Source organism: Hipposideros armiger, unplaced genomic scaffold (assembly GCF_001890085.2).
Source record: "Hipposideros armiger isolate ML-2016 unplaced genomic scaffold, ASM189008v1 scaffold_264, whole genome shotgun sequence".
In the NCBI taxonomy this organism is placed as follows: Eukaryota; Metazoa; Chordata; class Mammalia; order Chiroptera; family Hipposideridae; genus Hipposideros; species Hipposideros armiger.
This window is the reverse complement of record NW_017731614.1, coordinates 1,339,837-1,349,824: the sequence shown is the minus strand read 5'-3', so window position 1 is coordinate 1,349,824 and position 9,988 is coordinate 1,339,837.

The following is a 9,988-nucleotide window of genomic DNA, read 5'->3' as shown; positions in this document are numbered from 1 at the left end:
CCAGTGAAGCAACGTCCTCCACAACTAGACTGAAGAACAAAAGGACAGCAACTTGTCTGTTCCCCTTCCCCCAATTCCCCAGCACTGTTCCCTTCCCCCCAATACCCCAATAAAAATCTTAAAAAAAAAAGAAACCCCTGGACTTTCAGTTACACAAATTAGTAAATCCACCTATTTGCATAGATCAGTTTGAGTTGGTTTTCTGTCACTTGTCTCACAGAGAACTCGGGTTGCTTTACCTGGAGAAATAAAATGAAGGTGGGGAGAACGGCAACACGACCTCTAGCTTCCAAGATCTGAAGGGCTGCCCTGGCCTTGTGCATCTACCTACAGATCGTGTGGTTCCAGTGGGTAGAGGGGCCTGGAGCAGGATTCTGACTCCATGAGGAAGAACTTCCCCATAATTAGAACTGTTGAAGGAGGGCTAGGCACCACCTTGAGAGAGAGAGAGTAAACTTCCTGTCTCTGGGGCTATGCAGACAAAAACAGGATGTGATGAAGGGGACACAGGCTGGCTGGACAGCAGCCCTGTAATTGAATGATTATGACTTGGTGCCTCAGACCAGCTTTAGCGGAGAGCTGGGGAGCACCAGTCTCTCCATTTGTCATTGTAAACTATTAAAGATTTTCAAGAAAGTACAAAAAATATCATTCAGTGATTGCCGCTGCATCCACCATTGTCAGCTCAAGAAATAAAGCCTTACCAGTACAGTCGAGTTCCTGATCATAGACCTCTCCACCCTGCACCCCTGATCCCTTGCTGGTCTTTGAGCTTTTACTACATATGCACCGTCCTAAGGGTTATGTAGTTCACAGGTCTTTCTTAAATACAGGGGTTAGAATTGCCATACTGTCAGACCCTACAGATTTTTTTTGTTATTACCAGTGGTGAAAATAGAAGCACTCTGCTACTAATAAAACATGTATTTTTTTCTTTGTTTTTTTAATAATAGAAAAATATTACAAAAGCAGTCCCCAAACAGTTTTTCATTTTGTTTATATAAAAGCAATTGCTTCGCTTCCGATCCCCACCTCCAACGCCCCAGCCTCCTCTGCCTTCCCTGTTCAGGTTTCTGAGCTTGGTCTCCCCCTCTGCACCATGCAGAGAATCACAATTTCAGAGCTGTGAGGACTGAGACTGAGATAAGGCAGATCATGCACTTTGCACATTCCCTGGCATGCAGTAAGTGCTCAATTATAGCATTAGTTGTTATTGCTCTGTTCCCTCAGGGAACTGCCCCACCACGCAACCCCTCCTCCTTCTGCTCCCCACCTTGTCTGTGAAATTCTATCAGTTTTCCCCTTCGGTCTTGCCCCTGATCACAGTCTGTGTAACTGGTCTCTTTGCCTTCAGTTTTAACCCCAATCCCCCAACATCCACCATCCTTGCAGTGGCCCAAGCAATTGTTTCTTTCCAGTGTGTCATTCCCTGGCTTGCCACATCCCCACCCTCACCACACACACCCAAGGGTGGCCTGGTCCCTACAAGCCTTCCCTGCTCCATCCCTGCAGAGTGACTTGCAGGCTCCTCAGTTGTCCCATTCCTTACTCTGAGCATCCCCACTTGTTGCTCCCTCTGCCTGAGATACCCTTTCACTTTTGCTCTGTCTGGCTGGTCCCTTCACACCCTTCTAGGCTCAGCTCAAGAGTGGGCTCCTCCAGGATGCCATCCCAGACCTCCTTGGGTCGGATCAGGCCCTCGCTCCTTCAGCTGTGCACTCCGACACTACTGTCCTATGACATTCTTGGTGATCACTATTCTTTACGAGTCTGTCTTGCTCCAGGTGGCGAGTTTCTTTCCCTTTCTTCCGTTCTTTCTTTCTCTCTTTCTCTCTTTCTTCCTTCTTTCCTTCCTCCCTCTCTCCCTTCCTTCCTTCCTTTTTTTTTTTTGCGAGTTTTTTGAGGGCTGGAATGCTGTCCTCTTTAGGGTTTGGCAGATAGCTTTTGCATAACAATTTTAAAAAACAGCAGCGTTTACTTCTCTAAGCCCTTTGCTACCAACTCACTTAAGCCTCACAAGAACCCAGGAAGGGAAGTACTCAATCAGCCCACTTTACAGACAAGGAGGTAAGGCCCAGGGAGCATGTATGTATTTCCTGTGGCTACCGTAACAAATTACCGCTAACCTAGAGGCTTAAAGCAACACCAGTTTGTTCTTTCATAGTTCTGAAGGTCAGGAATTCAAAATCAGGTTCACTGGGCTGAAGCCAAGGTACCGGCAGGGTTGGTTCCTTCTGGAGGCTCCGGGGAGAATCTGCGTTCTTGCCTTTTCCAGATTCCAGGGGCCGCCCACATCCCTTGGCTAACGGCCCCTTTCTCACACATCACTACAACCTCTTGCTTCTGTCATTGCATCTTCCTCTCTTCTATGTCCAATCCCCCTCTGCCTCTCTCTCATAAGGACACTTGCGATTACATTTGGGGCCCACCAGGGTAAGCCAGGACAATCTCCACATCTCAAGATCCTGACCTTAATCACAGCAGCAAAGTCCCTTTTGCCAACTAAGGTCATATTCACAAGTTCTGAGGGTTGGGACATGGGGATCTTTGGGGGCCACTACTCAGCTGAAACAGAAGTAACCCCCAAGTGGCAGAGCTGACTCCGATCCAGGAGGCCTGGCTCCAGGTCTCAGTGCCATGGTGCCTCCTGTCCAGGAGGTTTGCTGGCTGGCTGACTGCATGGGGCAAAGCATTCCAGGCCAGAGGAAGAAGGCAGCCCAGCCTGTGGGCAGGGAGGGAAGTTCACACAGCTCTGTGGCAGGAGGGAGGGCACAGGTTACCTGGACCCTGATGAGGCGTCTCTGTCCACCTACCATCACATTAGAGGTGGTGGCCAAGGAGCCTCGAATAGGGTGGGTACACTGTCCCTCCTACCCCCTCCCAACACCACACTCCCTAGTAGTCAGCAGGGCCTGGACGGTGGTCCTTCCTGAATGTGCCAGGCAGTGAGCCAAACTGTTCCCATCTCTCATTTAGTCTTTACAACCATAATCCCTCATATACACATTTCTACGAATGTAAAGAGTGAAGTTTATCAACAATGCTGGCATTTCTTGAGCCTCGACCACAGCCAAGCCCCGTGCTCCATACTTCATAGATTAATACTCACGTAGCACTCCCAGCTGCCCTGCAGGGGAGATACTGTTATTCCTCTGACCGTCAAGGGGAAACTGAGCTTAACATACAGTGAACAATCACAGAATAGGACAGTGCTTGGTATAGGGGCCGAAGCTGAGCTGGGTTCCAGAGCTGCGGGATGGCGTGGAAATGGAGGGCTGGCAAGGCTCTGTCCAGCACCAGGCAGCAGGGGTGGGAGGGAACGCTGGGTCAGGGCTATGGGACAGGGACAAGGGGAGTACAGGGACAGGACATGTAGATGTGGAGCGCGTGGGTGGTGGGCAGTGGAGGACTGGGGGAGAGGAAGGGTGGGCAGGGAGGGGGAGTGAGGTGTGGGGGACAGGAGGCGGGGAGGGAGGGAGAGGGAGTCAGGGAGGTCCAGGAGGGTTGCCATAGTAACTGGAGCCTGCTCTGCTCTGAGGCTGAGCTGCCCCTGGGGAAGGAGATAAAATGTTTTCTATTGATCTCTGTCGGGAAAGTCATTGATGATAAGCTCCTTCAGCCAAGAGAAGCTCATCTGGTGGGAGTGTGTATGGTGGCTGCACACTCCTATGTTCACTGTACCCAGAGTACCCGCTGGGGCTGGGGTCAGATTGAGAGGTGACTACCCCTGCCAGGGTAGGGCTGGGCAGAGCCACATCCACCTGCTTTGGCCTCCTACCTCGGTCTCTCCCGCTCAATGGGGCAGTTACACTTGGGCTGCCTCCCTCATCACTGGGGCTATGAGGAGGTGGGAGGAGAGGGGGGCTGGGATCTAGCTGGCATGTTGGAGATTGTGACACTGTTCCCTGTACCTGGAGGTTCGGCTGCAGGAGGTGTGTCCTTTCTCTTCCAGGGAATTGGTGAGATTAGCCACCTGGGGCATCGGCAGGTAGCCATGGGTGGGCGGAGAAGGGCTTGATGGCTTTTGGTGGGGACAAATACTCCCAGCACTGGCAGGGCCAGGCCCACTGCCCAGGGCCCACTGGACAAGGGCAGCTTCCACTCAGGGCCCATCTGCATGCATGAGTATGTGTCTGTGTGCAGCTGTGCATGTGAGCCACCGGGCCCCACAGTCCCATGTGTACAGGTGTACATGGGTCACCTGGCCCTGCCAGTCTCCATGAGTCCACCTGTGTCTGCATCTATGTGCTTCCTTCACTCCACAGGTGTTAGAGTTTGCAGTGTGCCAGGTGCTGGGCTGGGCTGGGGCTCAAAGGTGACCAAAGCAGGCACAAATCCTCTTCCTCAGGGCGTTGACATCCAGGGGTGGAGAGACAGACAAACAAAATAGATAAGTATATATACAGGCTATGGGAGATGATCTGTTGCGGGGGAGTAGGAAACGGGCAGGAAAGCAGGGATGTGGCTTCTTACTTATGTGAGAAAGTCGTGGCGAGCTAGAGAAAAGGTGCTTGGCGAGGGAACAGCAGTGCAAGGGTGTCCAGATGGCAAGGAGGCCTGTGGGGCTGTGATGGGTGCACTGGGCAGAAATGCTCAGGAAGGGCTTAGGTGGCCACAGCCAGGCCTGCAGCTTTAACTCTGAGTGAGGGGGAGCATGGGGAGGGGCACGATCCCCCTGGGTGCTGTGAAGAGAACTAACATGGGCAGGGTAGAAACAGGCCAGCAAAGCAGCCATATATGAGTCCAGGAGAGGTATGAAAAGTTTCCAATCCCAAATATATTGATACTTTGAAGGTAAAATTTACAAGACTTGCTGATGTAGGGTGAGAAAGAAAAGAGCCCAGAACACTCCAAGGTTTTGACCTGAGCAACTGGCAACACGCTTGCCTAAGGCAAGGGTCCCACAGCTCTCTGTGGGTGTTTGATTGTCATTCCCAGGCCCAGGTGTAGGACAGCAGGTATGTGTGTCTGCACACATGTATGTGGCGTGTGCATCTCTGGGAGTGCCCTCAGAGTGCAAGGCCAGGGTTTCAGGTCTGCAGGCTAGAGCCCGACCCTGTCTCACAGTGTCCAGCTCCCAGCGGCCTGCTTCCTGGGCCTTCCTTGGGCCTCCTGCTGTCCCAGGTACCAAGCAGATCCCCGCTTGTCTCATCCCTGCTTCCCCTCAGGGCCTGAGGGCTGGAAACAGGCAAAAGAGAGGAAACAGAGGGAAGAAAGGGCAACGATGGGCCTTTGGGGAACACTGATGGGTTGAATGTGGGCACTTTAGAACTAACAACTCCCTGGGGACCACCTGCTCTTGGGGTTCTTTCTGGAACCCCTGAGAGGAGGAACCTGCCCAACAGCAGAGATATTGGCCTGCATTCCCCACGTTACCTCCATCCAGATGTCAGAAAGAATCCCACCGATTCATTTAGCTCTTCGCTTCTCCACTTCCCCAAATCTGAGGCCAGTTCAAACTCTGGTTTTAGGGAGCCTGATGAGACACCAAGAAGGTGAGTACTGGAGTCAGCCAGAGGGGCCCACTTCTGCCACCTGTTGCTGTGTGATCTAGGGCAAGTCACTTCACCGCTCTGAGCCCTCTGTAACCTGGAGCTGGTAACATCTGTTCTGTGGGTTTGTACAGCTGTTCTCTCTGTGAGCCTTAGTTTCCTAGTTTGTCAAGTGGGCCTGTGGGAAGATAAAATGAGGCACTCTAAGTGCAGGCTGCCACTTAGCTCCTGGGTCATGGTACACCTTTTCCCATTTCATTCCTTTCTCCTCCCTGGGAATCCAGCCTCATCTTCCCATGTTCCCCACTCTGCTTCTCTGAGAGTCCTCCCCCGATTCTGGGGGGTGCTCACCAGGCCATGACCACAGGCCCATGAGACACACAACGTCAGTATCGAACAGGAACAGCCCTACTCCATCACCCAGCTAGTCAGAGCCAGATCTGGCTTTAGGAGATGGCGGCAGAATGTTGGGGGCTCCAGCTCAGATCCCATATGACTCACTGGCAGGCTGAAAATGGCCCCCAGAAGAGATCTACTCCTGGAACTAGTGAATGTCCCTTATATGGCAAAAAGGGGTTTTTGCAAGCATGACTGAGTTCAGGATCTTGAAATGGGGAGATTGTCATGGATTATCCAGGTGGGCCCTACATGCCAACACAAGTGTGATTTGACACACACAGGAGCGGCCCCGTGACCACAGAGGCAGAGATGGAGTGACGCAGCCCTGAGCCAAGGAAGGCTGCACCAGCAGCTGGACCAGGCGGGGACAGATTCTCCTCCCCTAGAGCCTCTGGCAGGAGTGCTGCCCCGCTGACACCTTAATTTCAGCCCAGTGATAGTTATTTCGGACTTCTGGCCTCCAGAGCTGTGAGAGAATAAATGTCCGTTGTTCCAAGTCATCAAATTTGTGGCAATTTGTTACAGTGGCCACAGGAAATGAATACACTTACATTTTAGGATTCCTCAGCCACTTCCCTGGGCCCCCTCACTGCCTACTGCTCACCCAGAGCTGGGATGTGAGTGGGTAGGGTAGGAGGGTGGTCATTCACTCCTGAAGGCCAGCAGAGTCCCAGGGGATGGTGGGCAATAAGGCAGGTAGAGGGGAGGGAAGTGGTCGGGGGGCCAGGGGCCGGGGGCTAGGACATGCTGGGGCTCTGTGAGCTGCTGGAGCCTCTGAGCAAGCCAGGGCTCCCCAGGGGCGCCAGGAGTGGTGGCTGAGCTGAACTGCCCTGGCCTGGTTCTGTCTGGTCTTCCCACAATTCCTTTGTGGGTCAGAGGAGCTGAAATCTTCCCTGAAGAAGGCTGCAGTTTCCTCTCAGACCTCAGACCAGGGGACACACACAGAAAGCCATTATCTCCTGCAGTGTGCGGGGAAGCTAGGAAGAGCAAGACCACAGTGCAGGAGGCAGCTGCCTGTGTGTCTACACACACCTGTGTGTGTGTGTGTGTGTGTGTGTGTGTGTGTGTGTGTGTGGGAGGGGAGAGTGCAGGTACATGTGGTCGGTGTGGGATTATAGATGAGTGGCATTCCCACACTGGTAGGGAGCAGGTATGCGTGCACCTGGCATAGACTCAGCTGAAAACCCAGCAGTGCCAGAAACAACCTGCTTCCTATTTTCTTTAAAGCCACTTAAATCCTATTCTAAGTACACATCCTACTGGTTGGTGGGAAATTGGATCTCAGCCAAAGGGCCCTCTTTGTCCCCCAGAGTGATGCAAAGATCCTGGAGCCACCACCTCTGGCAGGGCTGTGGGTCAGGATAGGTGATCACCTCTTCCCAACTTGGGGAAAGGCCAGAAAAACTCTCTTGAAAATGAAAAGCAAGGGGTTGGCCTGTCTGGAATTGGAGTGTGGGGCAGGTGTAGGTGAAAAATAGACAGAACAAAACCAAAATTAATATCCAGTATTCATCTATATATAACCCTAGAGTTGTGCTGCTTGATGTAGGTGTCATTAGCCACGTGTGGCTGTTTGAATTTCAAATTAAAATAAAATTTAAAAACTGTAATGTAGTTCCTCAGCCACATTTCAACTTTTCAATAGCCATGTGTGGAACATCACAGAAGTTCTCCCACTGACATGAGTACTACACATTTGAATGGAGTAACCTGCCCATTTTATAGGTGGGAATGCTAGGACCAGGCAGAGAGAGTGACTTGCCCAAGGCCATTCAGAGCAGCTGGAGCCTTCCGGTTCCACAAAGCAGTGGCTGTGTCTGGCTCAGTTGCCCTAGTAACCCCAGGGGCTGCCTGGCAGAGTGGGCACAGGCACTGGTGACTGCTGAGTGAGGCACCTGTGCCATGTTCTGCCTCCTTGGGGGAAAATGACTTCCGGAGAACAGTCCTGCCTCCTTCAGAGGTGGTGGGGCCTCCTGAGCTAGGCTCATCAAGAGGCTATGTGGCTCCAGCCTTGCTTTGGGCTCCATACCTCACTTCATTGTGACTCAGTTTCCCCATTCATGAGATGGAGATCATAGCAGCCTCAGAAGGCTACTGTGTGATTTCTACGAGTTACTTTGGCACTGTGGGGGCCACCCCAGGCTAAGTAAAACTGATCTGAGAATAAAGTGAACACAGAGGAAAGGGAAGCCCAGGGAAATGTTCTGTTCTTGATGATATCTGAGAGCTGGATCTATAATAGCTCTTCCCGAAGGTAGTTATTTTCTAGTATGTTCACCAATAATTTTGTCGTTTGCAACTCAAAGACTAAGTGTGAGGCTGTGTCATCCAACCCCTTGCCCCCTGATGTCTTGATGATCCTTCTCTATAGCATCTCTGATACTCTCTGCTTGAATGCCACTGGTGATGGGGATCTCACTACCTCCTAAGTGAGCTCCACAAAGACAGAATTAATGCTGGCACTAGTGAGATCTGATAATTGATTGCTCCTGTCTGGAAAGTGTGTGCACAGAGAGGCAAGAGGAGGGGATGTCCTGGATGTCCTGAAGAAGCCCTCCTGGTTCAGATACAGCACAGAGCAGTGGAAAGACGCTTTGTGGTCCAGCAGACCTAGGCTCAAGTTTAAACGGTGTTGGTGACTTGTTACATGACCCTGAGCAATAGATTTACTCTATCTGAGTCTCAGTTTCACTGGCTGCAAAATGGGTTCCCTGGCAGCACCCATCTGGTGAGGACATTGTAAGGATTAGGGGAGAAAATGTGTTTAAGTGCTGGGTGCACACCTACACCTGACAAGCTGGGGATACTAAAGAGTGGGAGCCATCTCCCTTACATGGATGATGACAGTTCATGTTCCACATGTCTTAATGGTCTGCTTTGAGCCTGTGAGGGGAGGGCACTGGGAGCTTGTAGGGGGATATGGGCTGCTCCTTCTCTGGCAAGCATCCTCTGTGGCTGTGATATACACCCCAGCTCAAATCCTTCCCCGGCTGCTGTGCACAGCCTGAGATGTGGGAACTGTCTGTTGTCATGGTGATGGAGGCCCATTGGAGTCCCAGGCCCGTCAGTCACCTAGGTATGCTGCTGTGGGTGCATTGGCATGTGGGTGTGGGATGCAGGGTGTGCATGGGTTGTGCATGGAATTCCTGAGTGTACAAGGCTGTGTGTGGGCCTGTAGGTGGGTGTGTGAACAGAATGCCTGCATGTGTGAGGCTGGGTGTCCATGTTGTGGGAGACTGCGTGTAGGCCGCATTTGAGCTATGTGTGGTCTGTGTGTTTGTCAGGAGTGTGTAGAATGTGACATTGACGCTGGCCCTGAGGGAGGTGTGCAGGAGGGTGCCTCAGGAAGAAGGGTGCAGGCTCAGGGGTCCATTGCTCTGACTGTGTGGCCCTGGGTGGGTCGCTGCACCTTTCGGATCATCAGTTTCCTCATCTGTAAACACAGCAGGTTGCAAAAGGCAACCCTGCTCGCTTTTCATGTGGTCTTCCTATGAAACCCATGGCTGCAAAGGTATCCATTCAGCATACATTTCCTGAGGGCTGATTGTGTGCCAGGCCCTGGGGATACAGCGTGACCTAAGTTCCTTCCTCGGGCATCTTCATTCTGGTGGGAGATAGACAACACACAAGTAAGCAAATAAAAGTACACTGATGCCAGGTATGTAATGTGGAAAAAAGCGACAAGATGAGAGTACTGAGTGATGGGATGAATACTGAACATGGAGTGGTCAGGGAGGTGAACTTTGAGCAGAGGCCTGAAAGAAGGAGTGACGTCATAGGAAGAGCGTTGCAAGCAGAGGGAACAGCAAGTGCAAATGCCCTGAGGCAGGGCAGAAGTTCGGGTGTCTATGGGACAGTGGATGTGCTGCAGTAGTGTCGGTTCCATAGTGAGAAGGCTGTCAGGTAACAAGTGGTGATGGGAAGGAGAAGGGGGTGGAGAAGAGAGGCTGGAGCTGTCCACAGGTGCCAGACAAGGGATGCTGAGATGGGGAAGGGGTTTAATTAATTAAGGCGTTTAATTGAGAAAGCCTGGACAGCTGCTCACATTGGAAAGGCCCAACGAGCCTGGAGGCTGGTGAGGAAGATACACAGGGGAC